The sequence below is a fragment of the Callithrix jacchus genome, chromosome 22 (assembly GCF_049354715.1).
Source record: "Callithrix jacchus isolate 240 chromosome 22, calJac240_pri, whole genome shotgun sequence".
NCBI classification, from domain to species: Eukaryota; Metazoa; Chordata; class Mammalia; order Primates; family Cebidae; genus Callithrix; species Callithrix jacchus.
The window spans coordinates 14656162-14674984 of NC_133523.1; the positions used below are offsets into that span (position 1 = coordinate 14656162).

The following is an 18823-nucleotide window of genomic DNA, read 5'->3' on the forward strand; positions in this document are numbered from 1 at the left end:
TCTGTCTCCAAATAAATCACTTTCTACCAACAACAACAAAAAAAAAAGCAAAAACTATTTTTAAGCTGTTATTATTGTAAGGGAAATACAAGTGGCTGGAAAATACCACAGATATTCAAAAGTGGCTGCATTGAAAGAGCAGGAAGGGATTCTGGCTTGCAATGCCATAACTTCAGCGTTTCTATAGTTACTGAGCTAAATCATATGATTATCGAGTTGACAGTTTCTAAATCTGTCTGCGAAAGGTTTAAGAATCTACTGTTTTTGTGAAGTCACACTTAGGCTGCCTCAGAAACCCCTGGGTACTGGAATGGTCATACAGAAGTAAGGAAGTCAGTTTAAAATGTCAGTGACATTATTACAGAGTCCAGGCACGGTGGCTTATGCTTGTAATCCAAGCACTTTGGGAGGCTGAGGCAGATTACTTGAGTCCAGGAGTTTGAGATCAGCCCGTGCAACATGGCAAAATCCTGTCTCTACAAAAAATACAAATTTATCCAGACCTAGTGGTGCACTCCTGTATAGTTCCAGAGACTGGGAAGTCAGGGCTGCAGTGAGCCAAGACGGCACCACCGCATTCCGGCCTGGTAACACAGCCAGACCCTGTCTCAAAAAAAAAACGAAAAAAGATTTTTTAAATGGGTGGGTCTGCTTCTTTAAAAAGCAAAAGTGAAATAATGCCCAACAGCACATTTACTCTCTTAAAAGTAATTTCAGGCTGGGCGTACTGGCTCATGCCTGTAATCCCAGCATTTTGGGAGGCCGAGGAGGGATGGATCACCTGAGGTCAGGAGTTTGGGATTAGCTTGGCCAACAGGACAAAACCCCATCTCTACTAAAAATAGAAAAATCAGCAGGGTGTGGTGGCACCCACCTATAATTCCAGCTACCTGGGAGGCTGGGAGTCAGAGGTTGCAATGAAGCGAGATCGCACCACCACACTCCAGCTGGGCAACAGAGTGAGACTCTCTCTCTCAAAAAAAAAAATTTCATATGGGTTGAATGTTTAAAGGCAAATGATCACAATTTTGATATTTTGTCTGTATTTTATACCGTAGGTGACTTAGAGCCTGATTTAACGTGGCTTTGCCATGACTACAGATATGTGGATCTGTAACCAAATCTATTGTTCTGTTTTTACACAACCAAAAAAACCTGATTTAGTTACTAGGACTGAAGAAAACTGGGCAAACGAAGGCCCAAGAGACTAGGTCCCTACGTCTGCCATCCTTGGCAGCTGCATTTCATGGTTAGGAAAAGTAAGGAAATAGCTGGGCACAGTGGCTCACGCCTGTAATCCCAACACTTTGGGAGGCTGAGGCAGGCAGTTTGCAAGGTCAGGAGATCAAGACCAGCCTGACCAAAATGGTGAAACCCCGTCTCTGTTAAAAATACAAAAATTGGCCGGGCGCAGTGGCTCAAGCCTGTAATCCCAGCACTTTGGAATGCCGAGGCGGGTGGATCACGAGGTCAAGAGATCGAGACCATCCTGGTCAACATGGTGAAACCTCGTCTCTACTAAAAATACAAAAAATTAGCTGGGCATGGTGGCACGTGCCTGTAATCCCAGCTACTCAGGAGGCTGAGGCAGGAGAATCGCTTGAACCTGGGAGGCCAAGGTTGTAGTGAGCTGAAATCACACTTCTGCACTCCAGTCTGGGCAACAGAGCAAGACTCCATCTCAAAGGAAGAAGAAGAAAATAAAAACTCAGGAAAGGAGACCTCCTTTTCTGTAAGGAGGCTCCAAGCTCCAAGCGGGTGGGCTGGGGAGACTGCCCAGGGATGCCAGTGAGAAGGCCTTCATCCCTTTGAAGGCCTCTGTCTCGGGAGCAAGGACCCTCTCCTTGGCCTCAAGTCCTGGCCCTCATTGGTTAAAACACAGTCACTTGTCTGTCTTTATGACCTGCCTGTTTGTGACTGAGATGATCATATAGAAAAAGGTCAGTTTGAAATATTCGTGAGTGAATGATTAAAGAGGCTGGGCGCGGTGGCTCACGCTTGTCCTCCCAGCACTTTGGGGGGCTAAGGTAGGTGGATCACTTAAGCCCAGAGCTCTCTGCAGGAAGTCCCAGACACCCTGCAGCAGGCGGGAGGAGAGGGCAGGACAACCCTGGCTCCGCCCAAACTCTCCCAACTTCCACCTCCCAAAGGCCACAAAGGGGACTGGGACAGGAGCAGAGGACTGGGGTTCTGGTGGCGTCTGAAACGTTCATGGTGGTCAGTGCAAAGCATTCCTGGGAGGGTCCGTGGTCACCTCTGTCCCTGGGTGGCTGGGCTCCAGCGGCCCTTCCTTCCTTCCATCCATCCATCCTTCTGTCCTCGCCTCCTCCCAGCATGTGGCACCCCCATGTCCTAAGCCTGTGTCACTTTCTTTCCATGGATTCTGTAACCATCTTCCTCTTCTCACTGACTTGGCATCTAGGGGATTCTTGGTGGAGGAAGGTAACTGGTAAGAAATGACATACTGAGGCCAGGCCTGGTGGTACATACATGTCTGTAGTCCCAGCAGTTTGGGAGACCGAGGCAGGCGGATTACTTGAGTCCAGGAGTTCGAGACCAGCCTGAGTAACACAGTAAGCCCCCATCACTACAAAAAAAAAGACGTACGTACTGAGAAACTAGCAAAGAGTCTTCATGTGGTCCTCAGCCCAGCCTCGAGGGTCCTGGGCTGGTCATGTCACCATCCCCACACTGTGTCTCCAGATCCAGACTCCACAGGAAGGGCCTTGGGAGGCCTGGCACACAGGGTGCCTGGTCTGACAAACATCCCTCCATTCCCCAGACTGAAGCTCGTCAAAAGGTGCAGGCGGTGCCACTTCACTGTCCCCTTTGAGATGAGCCATAGGGCCTTGTGGGAGGTGAGCATGAAGCTGGGTGCCTGGAGCCTGAAGCCAGCTATCCCTCCCTGTGTCCTGGAGAAGGGGCCCTGTGCCCAAAAGACCCCCAGGGGCCTGGCCTGTGGGTGCAGACATGGGGCGGGGAGAGTCTGGGTTGAGTGAGGGCCATAGGTAGGGGACTTTGAGCACCATGGCTGAGGGGCCTGGTCAGTGGCGGCCTGGTCGGTGGCGACCTGGACATTGTGGCCTGGTCAGCGGGGCCTGATCAGTGGGGCCTGAACATTGTGGCCTGGTCAGAGGCGGCCTGGTCAGTGGGGCCCGAACATTGTGGCCCGGTCAGAGGGGGCCTGGTCAGTGGCGCCCGAACATTGTGGCCTGGTCAGAGGGGGCCTGGTCAGTGGAGGCCTTGTGAATGAGGACACAGTCCTTGGGGATACAGAGAACACCTAGTGAATGGGGTTCTCTGACTATGTCCCCAAGGACTGTGTCCTTGTTCTCAAGGAGGCCTGGTCAGTAAGAATCCAGTCTGTGGGAGGCCTGATCAGCTGTGACCTGGTCAGAGGTCCTTGAGTTAAGGACCTAGTCACTTAGCACCTCATTGGTGGGGGCCCAGTCAGTGGGACCTGGTCTGCAGGGGTCTTGTCAGTTGGGCCCAGTCAATGGGGGAGTCTCATCCGTGAGGCCTGGCTAGTGGGGCCTGGTCAGTGGAGGTTTACTCAGTGGGGTCCCGGTAAGTTGAGGCCTCATCAGTGGGACCTGGTCAGTGTGCATGTGGTTAGCAGGGGGCTCATGAACTGGGGCCTGGTCAGTGGACCTGGACAATGGAGCGTTGGTCATTGACGTCCTGGTTTGTGGGGTCTAGTCAGTCAGGGTCTGTTCAGAAAGACCTGGTCAGTGGGGGCCTGGTCACTGGGGCCCTGGAGAGTGGGGACTATTCAGTAAAGGCCTGGGTCACTGGGTCCTGGTTAGTGAGGCCTGGTCAATGAGGGTCTGGGTCACTGGGGTCCTAGGTAGTGGGCCTTAGTCAGTAAAGGTCTGGTCATTGAGGACCTGGCCAGTCAGAACCCTGTCAGTTAAGGACCTGGCCAGTCAGAACCCTGTCAGTTAAGGACCTGGCCAGTCAGAACCCTGTCAGTTAAGGACCTGGTCAGTCGGAACCTTGTCAGTTAAGGGCCTGGTCAGTTGGAAGCTTGTCAGTTGGGCCCAGTCAATGGGGGCCTGGTCAGTGGGGACATGGTCAGTGGGGACACAGTAAGTGGGGGCCTGGTCAGTGGGGACATGGTCAGTGGGGACACGGTCAGTGGGGGCCTGGTCAGTGGGGACATGGTCAGTGGGGAAATGGTAAATGGGGGCCTGGTCAGAGGGGACACAGTCAGTGGGGACATGGTCAGTGGGGGCCTGGTCAGTGGGGACACGGTCAGTGGGGACATGTTCAGTGGGGGCCTGGTCAGTGGGGACACAGTCAGTGGGGGCCTGGTCACTGGGGACACGGTCAGTGGGGGCCTGGTCTATGGGGGCCTAGTTAGTTGGTTCGATGCAGTAGGAGTCCTGGTTAGTGGGGCCTAGTCAGTAAAGGTCTGGTCACTAATGACCTGGCCAGTCAGAACCTCATCAGTTAAGGACCTGGCCAGCTGGACCCAATCAGTGGGGGCCTCGTCAGTGGGTCCTGGGTAGTAGGGTCTGGTCAGTGAAAGTCTAATTGATGAGGCCTAGTTAGTGGGGTCCAGGTAGTGAGGGCCTAATCAGGGGGACCTGGTCAGTGGTCAGTGAGGGCTTGGTGAGTAGAGGCCCAGTCAGTGGGGCCTCATGCCTGGTGTGAACCTGGTCTTCAGGGGCCTGGTCAGCAGGTGACTGGTCAGCAGTGACCTGGTCAGTGCAGCCCTGGCCAGTGACTGCCTGATCACTGGACCTAATCCATAGGGTCTGGCGGGGGAGGGGATGGGGGAAGAGGGGACGGCCGTCAATGGGGCCTGGTCAGTGACATCCTGGTCAGCAGGGTCCTAGTCAGGGGGAGCCCAATCAGTAAGGCCTGGACATCATTGGGGGCCTGATCAATGAAAACTTGGTCAGCAGAGTTGGTCAGTGTGGTCTGGACATTGGAGACTGGTTAGTGGAGACCCAGTCAGTGAAGACCTGCTCATCAGGGCCTGTTCAGTGAGGGCCAGTGGGGACATAGTCAGTAGGGACATGGTCAGTGGGACATGATCAGCAGGTGTCTAGGTCCATGTAGCCCTGGTCAGCAGGGGTGTGGTCAGTTGGACCTGGTCATCTCAGGACTGGTCCTCAGGGGCTACTCTGATGTCATAAGTCTCCCCTGACAGTGCCAGTCCCCTGACCTACGGCCAATGGTGTCCTTTATATCTCTCCCAGCACAGGGCCAGGGTGTGGGGATGTCCAATGCAGGGAGGAGGCGCAGACAGCAGGAAGGAGAGAAGAAAGGAAGGAGCTTCCGGAGTACGGATGCCTACGACGTCACAACGCGTGGCGCCATTTATACTCCATCGCCATGTTCGCTGCTGCTTTCCCACGTGATTCTCTACTCAACTGGCCCCAAAACCATCCCTGTACTACCACGAATATCTGGCCGTGGCTCTTTGATGGCAGTTTTTATCCTGCCGTAGAAATTATCCTTGAACAGGAAAAAGTCCCCAACCCAACGTCTGGTCACTCGCCACTCTCATCTGTCTTTATAAAGAGCCACTTCCAAATTCTGGGTTGCTTTTTGGAAAAGTAATATCTGTTGCGGTAAAAGACTGCATCTGTGATCTCAACTCTCTACTGGAACTGTATAGAGGTGATGCATGGCAGCTAAGGCAGCCGAAGAACTCGCGTCCTGCGCTCCTGACCGCCATCACCCCTGCAGTTCCATCTTCCCTCCTCCCACAAGCCCCCTGCTCCTCATGACTATGGTAAGAGCTCCTCTGTGAACGTGGAAGATGCCTGGGAGGTTGGCCGGTGTCCCTGGGGTGGCAGGTCCGAGACGGGGTCCAGGTCCTGCCTGGGACAATCTGGGAAGAGCTTGCCGATGGCATCACAGGCACCTCAGCAAAGGGAATGGCTTGGTTCAGGCCCACCCAGAAGGCCTGCTGGGCCCACTGCAAGACCTAGCTGAGGGCACAGAAGGGCTGGCCACCTGCTGAGACTCCTTCTTGAAGCCCCTCACCTGCCTGCCGTGAGCGCCATGCCCTGTGGCTGAGCGGCAGCACTGTCGTCCACCAACCTGGGGAAGCATCTGCTGCCATCCATCTTGCTCTCCACCTCCTGCTGCGGCACATGGAAGTCCTGGAGGACGTGGCACTGCACCAGCACCCGGCCACCGGCCAGGTGGCTCATCCCACAGCTCAGGCTCTTCCTGTGCATGGAGAAATCCTCCTGGAGGTGGCCCATGGCTCGATTCTTGGGCAGGTGGGGCATGGAGATGACTGGGAACTTCCCTAGACACACATCCAGCTAGTTCAAGGGCTTGTTGTGCCATGCAGCAGTTTCTGCCTGTGCGTGGCACCCTCTTGCAAGAGAGGTAGCTCTCCATGCCCTTGAGCTTGCTCTACTGACTGTTGTAGCTTGTGGTGTACCGGCAAGGGTAGGGGCTCTCCTGCCACTTGGGGCCACGGGGCCACAGCACCCACAGCACCATGCACACAAGCTTGTCCCTGTCCTTCACAGAGCCTGACGCCTCGCCAAGCACAAAGGCCTCCCTTCCCGACTTGAAGAAGGTTGTGGCTCACAGTGATGGAGCTCCTGCCCACGTGGGGACCCTGGGAGCCGTAGCGCTCCAGCTATGCAGCTCTGCCCAGTGCACCTGGCTCATCCACCATCAAGAAGCTGCCATCCCACTTGTCGTCCTAGTCATCATCACTGCCCTGGCTGGCCTGGTTGCCATCAAGGAGTTGCCGGGACCATGGCTGCAGGGCACCCCTAACGCCTGGAAAGCCCACACTGGCTGCTGGAAGGCATTCTGTGGTGACACCTGCTGTGGCACCTGGAAAGCACTGAGATGTGGCTTCAAGGAGGCAGCCACTGCACCAGGCAGAGCCTCGAAGCCTCTGGGTGGTATGATGGCCATGACACAGTGGGCAGAGGCACCAGGGCAGCTGTGGGATGTTGGACCTTTCCAGGGAAGTGGATCATTGCAGATAGAAGTCCAGGGTTGCCGCGGCGAGACCCTGTGACTCAGCCCTTGATGTCCTGCTCCCTACTCCGGCTCAGCGCTTCATGTCCTCACAGTGAGATCACTCTCAAATTCTCCACCATCGAGTGGTACAGTAGTGAAATCCACAGTGCCACCATCCCCCGCATGGTCATCCTGGTCACTGTGGGGGCACATGGCACCTGTAGTTCCCCTCCCCTCCCAGGGCCCGGGTTGAGGCCGGGGACCTCTGGTCCTGGGAACTGTGCCCGCCCCAAGAGTGGGGCTCTGTCCCACAGGTTGGGCGAGAGGCCACAAGGCATGCCACTGATGGCCGGGGCCACAGGGGCACCACGCTCACCGCTCTCTGGGGAAGTCTCAGAGTGAACAGCTTTCCTGTTGACGATGACTTCCCAAGACCCAAGAGCCATCTGCGGCTGCGGAGTGGCTGGCCAGGTGCTGCCCGGCGAGAGGAGTCGGATGCAGGTGCCATTGTGTAGAGAAATGTGTCCAGACTTGCCTCTTGGTTATCATGGGACACCATAGCTCCCGGTGTCGGGGCCCTGATGGAGCTGCCGAGCTGATCCAGGGCAGATGTTGAAGTGACAGAAGCTCAGCATCCCTGTTCAAAGTTGTAGCACAGGAACCATCAGGCCCTGAGGCCATCCCCTGGAAAGCATCCACTGGAAGCTTTGGCATGGAATTCCAGCACAGGTACCTTCAGGGAACTGGCAGGTCTATTTCTAGAAGTGTATCTATGTAGAGGAGGAAGAGGTGTGGGAAGAAATCCCAGTAGTGGGGCTGCAGGGACCCAGGCGCCCTCTATTATCAACTGTCCCAGGAGGTGACTCGGGGGGGACCTGGTGCTGTCCTGGGCTGGGCACGGCCTCACACTCTGAGCCCCGGAGGTTCCTAGAGAATAACCTTCTGCCCTGGACTCTGCAGAAGCCCCCAAATGCCTCTGAGGGCCTCCGCCTCAGGGACAGCCTGGCCAGGCCAGAGTGTAGGAGAACCAGGTGACCAGGCTCCAGTTCCAGAGGGGCCCCCTGCATGGGCCACTGGAGCTGGGCCAGTGGGTAGGAGAGGGTTAGCCAATCCCCCTTGGAGAGAGGCTTAATGCTGGGAAACACCCAGAGAGGCCTGGGTGCTGGGGTCCCTCACTCAGGTTTGGCTGTACAGGAAAAAGGAATACCCAACTTCTCCCCGAAGCCCATCAGGTGTCCTTGCAGGGCCAGGCTCTGCAGATCTGGGTCTCTGGAGGCCTTGGGGTCTCTCTGTGCTCTGCCTTAGATACCGAGGACACCCCTGCAGGCTGCGGATCCCAGAGCAAGGGGTGTGTGCAGCCAGCGGGCGTATCCTCCAGGATGGTAACACAGGGCTTGGGGCTGGCTCAGGGCTTCCTGCCTCACGTCCTCATGCCAGAGCTGTGTGGCCTGGGATGCAGCCGTGATTCGGGGCTCGGGTGGAAACAGGCTCTCACTTTCACATGACCCCCTTGCCACCTCACACAGGGGCCTGTGTCCCCAGTGGGTGAGACTGTGGAGTCTCCTGGGCACGGGTCCCCCTCTGCTCTCCGGGGCCGTCCACTCCATGCCAGGACTGGGCCATTTCCATGCCCAGCTGGACTCTTGGTTCTGGCTCTGGGCTGGGGCTCCTGCCAGGATCTTCTCCCCAAATCCTCTGGATCAGAAACACTGATTCTCTTGTTCCCCTGGCATTCTTGGAGGGGCACTCTGGAACGAGGGGCACCTGCTCCTCCGGGCATCTGTGGATGCTCACAGGCAGGGCAGGGAGCTCACACCGAGTGGGGAGAAAGTGTAAAGAGTGCAGGGCGCGCAGAGGGGTCTTTCTCCAGCCCCTTCCTGTCTGAGCAGCATGTCCAGTACACATGCGCTCAGCACCTGACCAGAAGACTAGGCAGGTGTATTTCTAGAAGTTTCTCTAGACGAGGAGTAGGTGCGTGAGGAAGGTCCAGGTAGTGGTGCTGCAGGGGACTCGGGCCCTCTCTACTTTGGAGCACCCCAGAGAGTGACTCGGGAGGGGACCTGGTACTGGAGCCTCCCCGGGCATGGCAGGTCCTAGCGCCTCCTTATGAGTTCTTTCAGAGAGACTTGAAGGTGCCTGAGAATAACAGTGTCCTTTAGGGCCCAGGCCTGGGAGAACTGCTCCTGAACCGATTTCCACAGGCTGGACTGGGCAGGTTCACCAGGCACTCCAGGGACAGTGGGGGCAGCCTGGAAGGAGTCGGAGCCCACACCCAGTTTACACCATAGCTACCTCCCACTCGGAGGTGCTGGGTCCTTTCGCAGCTGGGTCCTCGTGGCGTCCAGCTGGGCACAGGCCAGGGCCAGAAGGAAGCCTGGGTGAGGAGGTGCCCACCACACTCCTGCCTTTGATCTGGGTCTTGTCGAGGTGGGCTCCCTGTCTGGGAGGACGCGGTGTCCTTCCCAGCACAACAGGCCTGGTCTGACCCTCCAGACTGAAGCAGAGGATCGTGGGGACAGTGTGAGGGCACTCTCCTCAGGCCAGGCAGGCTCTGTCCTGGGCGCCCACCCCACGGAGCCGCTGTGAGTATGAACAGGAGGACCGTCTACCCAGTCAGCGCAGAGCGGGCCCTCAGTGAGCACTTGGGGATGACCCTCCTTGGGAGTCGCCACCCACCAGATAGCGACTGTCCCCAGGCCAGCAGGGAGAGAAGAGAACAGGTCTCGCTCTCCTGAGTCTGATCATGCAGCTGCGCTGAGATGCGCCTCTGGCCTAGAAAAGCATCCTGTGGGCAGAACCACACACACCGCTGTGTCTCCAACTGCTGTACGACACAGAGCCCGGCGGGTACGTGGGCATTCGGTAATGGTGACATTGTGGAGGTCACGGCGCCCCTCACAATGGAGGGCCGAGGGGCGGCCTCCTCTGTCCCCTGAAGCATTGACGCATGTGCGTGAAATTCGTAATGTGTCTGTGTACTTGACCTTGCAGGTAGATATGGGTGTGCGCGCATCTCTCCTCCGGCCAGGCCTGGCTGCCCCACTCGTGGGCCCCCAGGTCCTCAGCACTGTCACTCTGGAACCCATGCTGAGCACCAGAGCATCCACGGGTGCACCCCAGCCTCTGCCTTCAGACATGGTGGTCCTGGGGATGTAGGTAGGGCAGGGGGTCCCCCTGAGGGGGACCCGGTGTGTACAGTGCTAAATCAGCATAGCAGGGCCATATTCAATGCACCTCACCTCCTCCTCCTGGTAGCTCTCTGGGGTACAGTGATTCATCCCCCCTACAATGGAAGAAAGGAGGCTTCAAGGACAAACCCCCTGCCTGAGGGCACCCAGCAGCCAGCTGACCTGGTCCTGACTAGCTCCCCACTAACCAGGCCCCCACTCAAGAGGTCCTGTTGACTGAAACCCGACTGACCATGTTCTGCTGACCAATCCCTGCAGACTGGGTCCCCCCAATAAGGCCCCAGTGACCAAGCCACCACTGACCAGGTCCCCAGTGACCCATCTCCCCAGACCAAAACCCATTTTCTTGAGTTACGTGGAGCTCACGAGGGTTCAAAGCTGAGCGGGGACAGGCTAAGCTTCACAATCAGGACACTTTGAATGTTTCCAGGGATTTCCACATCATTCTCCAAGGTGATGTTACCAATTCGCTCTCCCATCATTAAGGCTCCCATCATTAAGGGCTTCTTCCTGCCTCCAAAACTGTTGGCATTGCCGGACTTTTATCTTGGGTAATGGGTTTGAAATGCCTCATGGTGGCTTCCCATCCCTCATAACTGGTAAGGTTGGGTGCCCTTGTGTTTTCATCCTGTGCCACCCAGGTGCCCGCCCCCACCTCTTTGCTGTCTCTGCTTCATAAGATCTTGTTGCCCCGTCAACTCCAAGTGATCACAGGTTCAGGGGTGCCCCCAAAATGAGGTGCTTAGTGTTTGATGAATGACGTTGAGACCAGAACAGGTCAGGAGGCAGATGGCCCTTGTGAACAGAAAGGGTTTCTTCCAAGTCTAGACATGACCAGAGAGAAAAAGGGGAGAAGGGTAAGCCTGATTTTGAAAGATGAGAATTGGACATGAAGGAGGAGAGGGGGAAGAATAAGCAGTTGACTAAAATATATACGTGGTGATTCCGTGCATATGATCAAAACACGATCATGTGATCATGTACACTTCTCAAGCTCAAATGGAAGAAGCACAAATGGAAATGACCCTCCTCGGGCAGCCACCCGCTACCAGATAGCGACTGTCCCCTAGCAGGGAGGGAAGAGAACAGGTCTCACTCTTCTGAGTCTGATCATGCAGCTGCGCTGAGATGAGCCTCTGGCCTAGAAAAGTGTCCTGTGGGCAGAACCGCACACACTGCTGTGTCTCCAACTGCTGTACGACACAGAGCCAGGCGGGTACTTGGGCACTTGGTAATGCCCATTCCTTAACATATAAGTTTCCCCATTCCTCCCACAAAGCACAAAACCCTGGGCTGGACATCGTACATAAAAACGTGGGACTGGATAGGATTCCGCCTTTAAAAACTAGAAAGCTTGTGTTTACCACGCGGATGAACCCGGAAGACGTTCAGTGAAATAAGCCAGGCACAGAAAGACAAACACGGCCTGTCTCACTTGAATCTAAAAAGCTGAACTCTCGGGAGCTGAGGGAGGGGAGGAGGGATTAGACAGATGCTGGTCAAAGGGCGCAGGAGGAATTGTTCAACAGGGTGACTCTCATGTATTCTCGAAAAATGCTGAGCAGGCTGGGCGCAGTGGCTCACACCTGTAATCCTAGCACTCTGGGAGACCCAGGTGGATCACTTGAGGCCAGGAGTTTGAGACCAGCTTGGGCAATACAGAGACCTCATTTTTTTTTAATATATAAAAAAATTGCTGAGCAGATTTTAAGTGTTCTTCCCACAAAAAAAAAATTATGTATGGTGACGGGTATGTCAAGGACGTATTAGCTTGATATGTGTATTTTACACTGTATTCCTATGTCAAAACATGTTCTATGCATAATTACAATTTTGTCAAAATAAAAAGTGAGAAATGGGATCAAAATAGAAAATAAGACTGAGTGGTGGAGAGGAGAGAGACACACAGGGGATTTCGGGACTCACGGAATGACACAAAAGTGAGTTATGTGGGTTTTTTCCGAGTCGAAATCAGCCCAGACTTGGACCTGAAGAAGCTGAGAACCCGTGAACGCCACCAGGCACAGTCAAAAAAGCATTTAAAAAAAAAAAAAAAAAAAAAAAAAAAAAAAGCCCAAACAAAACCTGTTCGCTCTAGCCAAAGGACCAGGAGAGGGGGCAGCCCAGCGAGATCCGGCACATTTAGACAATTACCGCTAACTAAGCCGGTCCTTGGCCTTGGGTTGATTTTTCTGCTACCTCACTTTGGGGCCGGGCTGGTCCTCCACCCTCCCAGGATGCGTTTCTCAATCCAGACGCTGGGGGGCGCCGGTACATCGCGAGCCCCGCGAGGGTCATTCCTGGGACGCCGCGGAGTCTCCTCCCCTCCTAGGGACACAGAGCTTCCAAGGGCCGCGCTTGTAGGTTTTCAAGAGGTCGCCAAAAACATTCAAGACCCAGAAGGAAAAAAACTGTAACAGCACACACTTCGATGTTTGACCACGTAAAAGCAAGGCTACAAAATCAAACACCTGAAGGGAATGTCTACTTAGCTGGACAACCGTGTCCACCTGGATTCATTCACCGTTGGCTCCAGAACTCCCCCAACGGTGCCAGCCATCATGTTGGAAAATCATTTATGGGTTGGATCTTCTCTATTGTGTGTGTGACAGGGTCTTGCTATGTTGCCCAGGCTGGAGTGCAGTGGCGCAATCACGACTCACTGTAGCCTCAAACTCCTGGGCTCGAGTTTGATCTTCCCACTTCAGCCTCCCCAGTAGCGGGAAGGGTGCACACCACCATGCCCAGCTAATTTTTTTTTTTTTTTTTTTTTTTTTTTTTTTTTTTTTGTAGAGTCAGAGGTCTAACTATATGGCCAGGGCTGGCCTCAAACTCCTGGGCTCAAGTGATCCTCCTGCCTCGGCCTCCCAAAGTGCTGGGATTATGGGTGTTAGCCACCACACCCAGCTTCTTCTTTTTCTTTTTTTTTTTTTTAGACTGAGTTTTGCTCTGTCGCCCAGGCTGGAGTGCAATGGTGTGATCCTCCACCTCCTGAGTTCAAGCTATTCTCCTGCCTCAGCCTCCCAAGTAGCTGGGACTATAGGCACCTGCCATCACACCTGGCTAGGGTTTGTATTTTTAGTAGAGACAGGGTTCCACTGTGTTAGCCAGGATGGTCTCGATCTCCTGACCTCGTGATTGCCCACCTCGGCCTCCCAAAGTGCTGGGATGAAAGGTGTGAGCCACCACTCCCAGCCCTCCTTTTCATGTTTTAAACAGGAAGAAATACATTCAATGTGAGTGCCTTTTAATGTTTGATATTAAACAGAATATTGGCTATTATCAGTATCAGTATTAGAGATGCTCCACCCAGCCCTCTGCCTTGACCTATGCTGTTCCATTTGGCCTCCATCACCCTTCCCTTCCCACATCAGCCAATTTACCTCTGATTCATCCTTCATATTTCAGCTCAGTGTCACCACCTCAGGGAAACCTTCCCTGGTCCCGAGGGACAAGATACTGTTTGTCTTCATCTGGAACATCAGAAGTGCTCAATAACAAATGAATGAATGAATGAACACAGGTGCCTAAGCATGATAGCCTTGTCCTTGCAGGGCCTTCACATGCAACTCTAAATACATACGACCTGACTGCAAAAATACGGATACTGGCTCACAAAGTCATCCTGCAAGATCAGGCACATTCCACTCCTCTCCTCCTGCCAGCTCTCTGTGCCAGCCCTGGGCTGAGCCACATCAGGGCAGCAGAGAAAGCTCAACCTGAAACTCTGCCCTTGAGAAGCTCCAGCCTAGAGTTCAGTGGCCTGGTCATGGCTCACTGTAGTCTTGAACTCCTGGGCTCAAGCAATCCTACTGCCTCAGCCTCCTAAGTAGCTGAGACTAGGTCAGGCACGCTGCACCCAGATGATTTTTGTAGAGAGAGATTTTCCATTAACATCAATAATCTTGTTCAAAGTATTGAGCCTTCTCTCAGCTTCTACTGATCTAACAGAATTATTGTAATCCTGGCACTTTGGGAGGCCAAGGTGGATGGATCATTTGAGGTCAGGTCAGGAGTTCAAGACCAGCCTGACCAACATGGTAAAACCCCACCTCTACTAAAAAAAAAAAAAAAACAAACAGAATTAGCTGAGCATGGTGGCACATGCCTGTAATCTGAGCTACTTGAGAGACCAAGGCAAAAGAATTGCTCGAACCCGGGAGATGGAGTTTGCAGTGAGTCGAGATCATGCCACAGTACTCTAGTCTGGGCAACAAGAGGAAAATTTCATCTTAAAAAGAAAAAAAAGACTCTAGTGGATTCATGGCTGAAGCAACATAGTAGTTTATTTCTCACATAACAGAGAAGGTCAGTGCCTGGCTCTACTCCGTTCAGTCGCTCAGAGACCGAAGTTTCCTGTGCCTTGTTTCTCACCGTTTCCTAGACATTGTTCTTATCTTTAAGAGCAAAGCTGCAGGGCGTGGTGGCTCATGCCTGTAATCCCAGCACTTTGGGAGGCCGAGATGGGTAGATCACAAGGTCAGAAGATCGAGACCATCCTGGCTAACACTGTGAAACCCTATCTCTACTAAAAATACAAAAAAATTAGCCAGGCGTGGTGGCACACGCCTGTAGTCCCAGCTACTCAGGAGGCTGAGGCAGGAAAATTTCTTGAACATGGGAGGCAGAGGTTGCAGTGAGCCGAGATCGCGCCACTGCACTCCAGCCTGGGTGACAGAGTGAGACTCTGTCTCAAAAAAAAAAAAAAAAGAAGAGCAAAGCTGGGAACGCTGGATTCAAAAAAATAATAATCATTAGAGAGCACAGAGGAAGCGAGCCTATCTGGAAGTGCCACCTGCTTCTCACATTCCACACTGGGTTACGCCTCGCTGCAAGAGAGGCCAAGAAATATGATATTGGAAGTTTGGTCCCTAAATAATTGCATGAAGCCGAATTGCATGCTGAACTGAAACTAAAGAGAAAAGTCAACTTTTAAAATATTGAATTTTGGACCTCTCACTTGTTTTTACTGGCACTTAGACTTTTGTCCTAAGAAACTTAGTAATTGGTTCCAGAAGTGGGGCACACCGATGATATTTGCTTAATAGCAGGGTTGTGAGGACACAGATATTTCAGGCTGGAAAGCTAGGGATCCTCCTTAGGCCAAGGCAAACCGTTTGGTAAAACATGGTCAACCAACTCACTTGGCTGTGATTTTGTCATTATAGAAGGGGAGAATGCATTTTTTGGAGCACTAGCAATCCACATTCCATCCCCTAGCCACCAAATATATGAAAACATGCTTCTTCCCACCATAGAGTACATTTATACCCTTCCTGGAAGAAGGCAATCTAACATCCCATGTCATTGATGCATCCAGCTCAGAGTCCAAAATCTCTGGCTATTACACAGTCTTCTTCATCAAGCAGGTCTTACTGTTTCTCTCATGATCCAATAATTTGTAACTAAAAGTCAATCTATCTAGCCCTCTCCTCAATGAATATACAATATGATGCCAGTTCCTAGCACATGATAATGATCAAATCTTGCTGGGCAGGATTTATTTATTTATTTTTTGTTTTATTTTATTTTTTTAGAGACAGGGTTTCTTGAACTCCTGATCTCAGGTGATCCACCTGCCTCGGCCTCCCATAGTGCTGGGGTTACAGGTGTGAGCCACCACCCCCAGCCAGGTTTATTTGTTTTAACTCTCTGCTTGTAAAGTAGAATAAATCCTTTGGTGAGACCCTGGTGGATCTCTCTGGGAAACTCTGTCGTCTGTTGTTCACTGTAGTCTCTGGTTTTTCTAGCTGGGGGTGTTCTTCCTTGTCCACTTATCTTCCACGACCATATCTAGAGTGAGTTTTGAGGGGGATGCCCTGCTTGGGAATGCTGCAGTTATCACAGCCCGATTCGTGTGATGCAAATCAGGGACTTCCTTAAGGCTGACACATAGGCTGGGCTCATGGTTTCGAGATAATTCTCTGAAACACTTAGCGAGCTATTTGCTCCCAGTCAGTAACCACATGCAAAGTTCTTCTGAAGATATCATTTTTTACATTTTTTAGTTTACCCAGGCCTCTCTACCATGACAATGGAGGCTGCCTGAGGGCATTTGAAACAAATACAGTAAGTGAAAAGCCCTATTTACTACTCACTCAGATGTGTATCAGGGTCAGATGACTTCTCCAACTCTTTGCAGACTTTTATCTGTGGATTCTTCCATCTCTGTTTGCATGTCGGCCAAGTTCTTGACCACTAAGTCCACGTCTTTCTTGTAATACTTTGCTAAAAGCAGCAGGAAGCAAACAACTCACAACCATATTCCGGCTCTTTCTAATCACTTCATCTAGAAATTCAAGCTCGGTTACCATATGAACTATCTTCCTAGTTATCTAAGATTATAGTGTTACCAATCGTTTTGACTTGGCCTAAGGAGGATACCCGGCTTTCCAGCCTGAAATATCTGTGTCCTCGCAACCTAGCCATTAATCAAATGCCATCTATTCTCACGGTTACACCCCACTTCTGGAACCAATTACTGTGTTTGTTAGAACAAAAGTTGGAGCTTCAGTAAAAAGAAGTGAGAAGTCCAAAATGCAGTATTTTAAACAGACAGAAGTTTCTTTCTCTCTCTAGTTTTGGTTCAACATGCAACTCTGCTTCATGCAACCATCCACAGATGCAGGTTTCTTTCATTTCATTGCTCCATTAATCCCTAAGGCATTTGCCCTGTCTGTAGGTTGGGTCTTAGGTAAGTCCACATACCAGCTTGCAAATAAGGTATAAAGAGAGCATAGAGGAGTTAAGTCTACTGTCTTCGAGGCTTCACTCAGATGGTGCACACATAACTTCCGTTCATATCGTAAGGTCTTTTAGGCTGAATGATGGTGCCATGGCCCGCATATACACCTCTGGAGGGCCTTCTAGAACTAGAAAACCTGAAGTAACTGGAAGACCATGAAAAGCAGAAGAAGAATCAACCCCTGTGGTGCCTAACTAACTTGAGACAATCTTCTTTTGTTTCTTCTTTTGGCCCCAGTTGATAAGGCCACTGGACGTTGTAACCAACCTCGGTCAACCTCATAACTCCAGACCCTACGACCCCCTCCCAGCTTGCAAACCTATGACGCCTTCCCAGCTTGCAAACCTATGACGCCTTCCCAGCTTGCAAACCTATGACGCCTTCCCAGCTTGCAAACCTATGACGCCTTCCCAGCTTGCAAACCTATGACGCCTTCCCAGCTTGCAAAAAAAACTGCCCCAAACTGTAACTTTTGTAACTGTCCACTGCTTACCTCAAACCTATAAAACCAACTCCTATTTCTCCGCCCTTCGCTGACTCTCCGGACTTAGTCCGCCTGCTCCTGGGTGAATAAACGACCATGTTGCTCTCACAAAGTCTGTTTAGGGGGAGGTCTCTTTATTCAGAGTGTGCATTTTAACACATATTCCATCAGCGAGAATCACCCACATGTCCTCACTGCAAGGGAGGCTGGAGAATATGGCGTCCCTGCAAGGTCACAATTCTGTCTGCTACAGAAGATGGGGGAGTAGAATTGGTACAGCGAGTATTCTCCAAAGCATGATTCGGTTATTGTCTTCCCACGTAGCCGTGAGCCAATCTTACATACGAGAATGCTGTAAGACAAAGACACTATTACCTTCAGCCTAGGGATGTTAGGAGGACTCAATGGGACGACGTGGTGCCTGTACACTGGCAAGCAAGAAGATTTGAGATGTGAGATGGACAATCATATTTTATCTAAGTGTGTACGAGGTAAAGCACAGCTAGGTGCTGAGCGTGGTGGCTCACACCTGTAGTCCCAGCACTTTGGGAGGCCAAGGCAGGCGGATCACAAGGTCAGGAGGGTGAGACCAGCCTGGCCAACATGGCGAAACCCCATCTCTACTAAAACACAAAAAATTAGCCGGGCATGGTGACACGTGCCTGTAGTCCCAGCTACTCGGGAAGCTGTGGCAGGAGAATTGCTTGAACCTGAGAGGCAGGGGTTGCAGCGAGCTGGGATCACACCACTACACTCCAGCCTGGCAATAGAGGAAGACTCTGTCTCAAACACACACACACACACACACACACACACACACACAACTAGTATCTCAAGCCTACACTTAGGATGCGGTTAAATAAACTACTTGAGATTTTCTTTCTTTTTTTTTTTTTTTCAGACAGAGTTTCGCTCTTGCTGCCCAGGCTGGAGTGCAATGGCGCGATCTCGGCTCACCTCAACCTCCGCCTGCTGGGTTCGGGCAATTCTCCTGCCTCAGCCTCCCGAGTAGCTGGGACTACAGGTGCGCGCCACCATGCCCAGATCATTTTTCTATTTTTAGTAGAGATGGGGTTTACTTGAGACTTTCTTAATTATTCAAAATATATATCAAGGAAATAATAGTAGTGTTGGCACACAGAAGTAGCCTTAGCAGATGCCGTTGCGGACCCCTTCCATGTTCTTTCAGCCCACCCCATAGCTCACCTGCAGATAGTTCTCATACACACCAAAGACTTGCCACACAAGGAAAACTGAAGTGCCAGACTCAAAAGGTAACTGTATTAGTCTGTTCTCATGCTGCCAAAGAACCACCTGAGCCAGGACAGTAGCTCAAGTCTGTAATCCCAGCACTTTGAGAGGCTGAGCCAGGGGGAACGTGAAGTCAGGGGTTCAAGACCAGCCTGGCCAACATGATGAAACCCCGTCTCTACTAAAAATACAAAAATTAGCCAGGCC

General features: G+C 52.2%; 1 long non-coding RNA gene across 1 annotated transcript; it reads left to right on the forward strand.

The window, feature by feature from the left end:
* The first annotated feature begins 4017 nt into the window (after nt 1-4017).
* LOC118150211 (uncharacterized) lies at nt 4018-12220 on the forward strand. The gene is made up of 3 exons (XR_004738199.3): nt 4018-4088; nt 5208-5746; nt 6501-12220. It is a non-coding gene; the product is annotated as an uncharacterized LOC118150211 (long non-coding RNA).
* The last annotated feature ends 6603 nt before the right edge of the window (nt 12221-18823 follow it).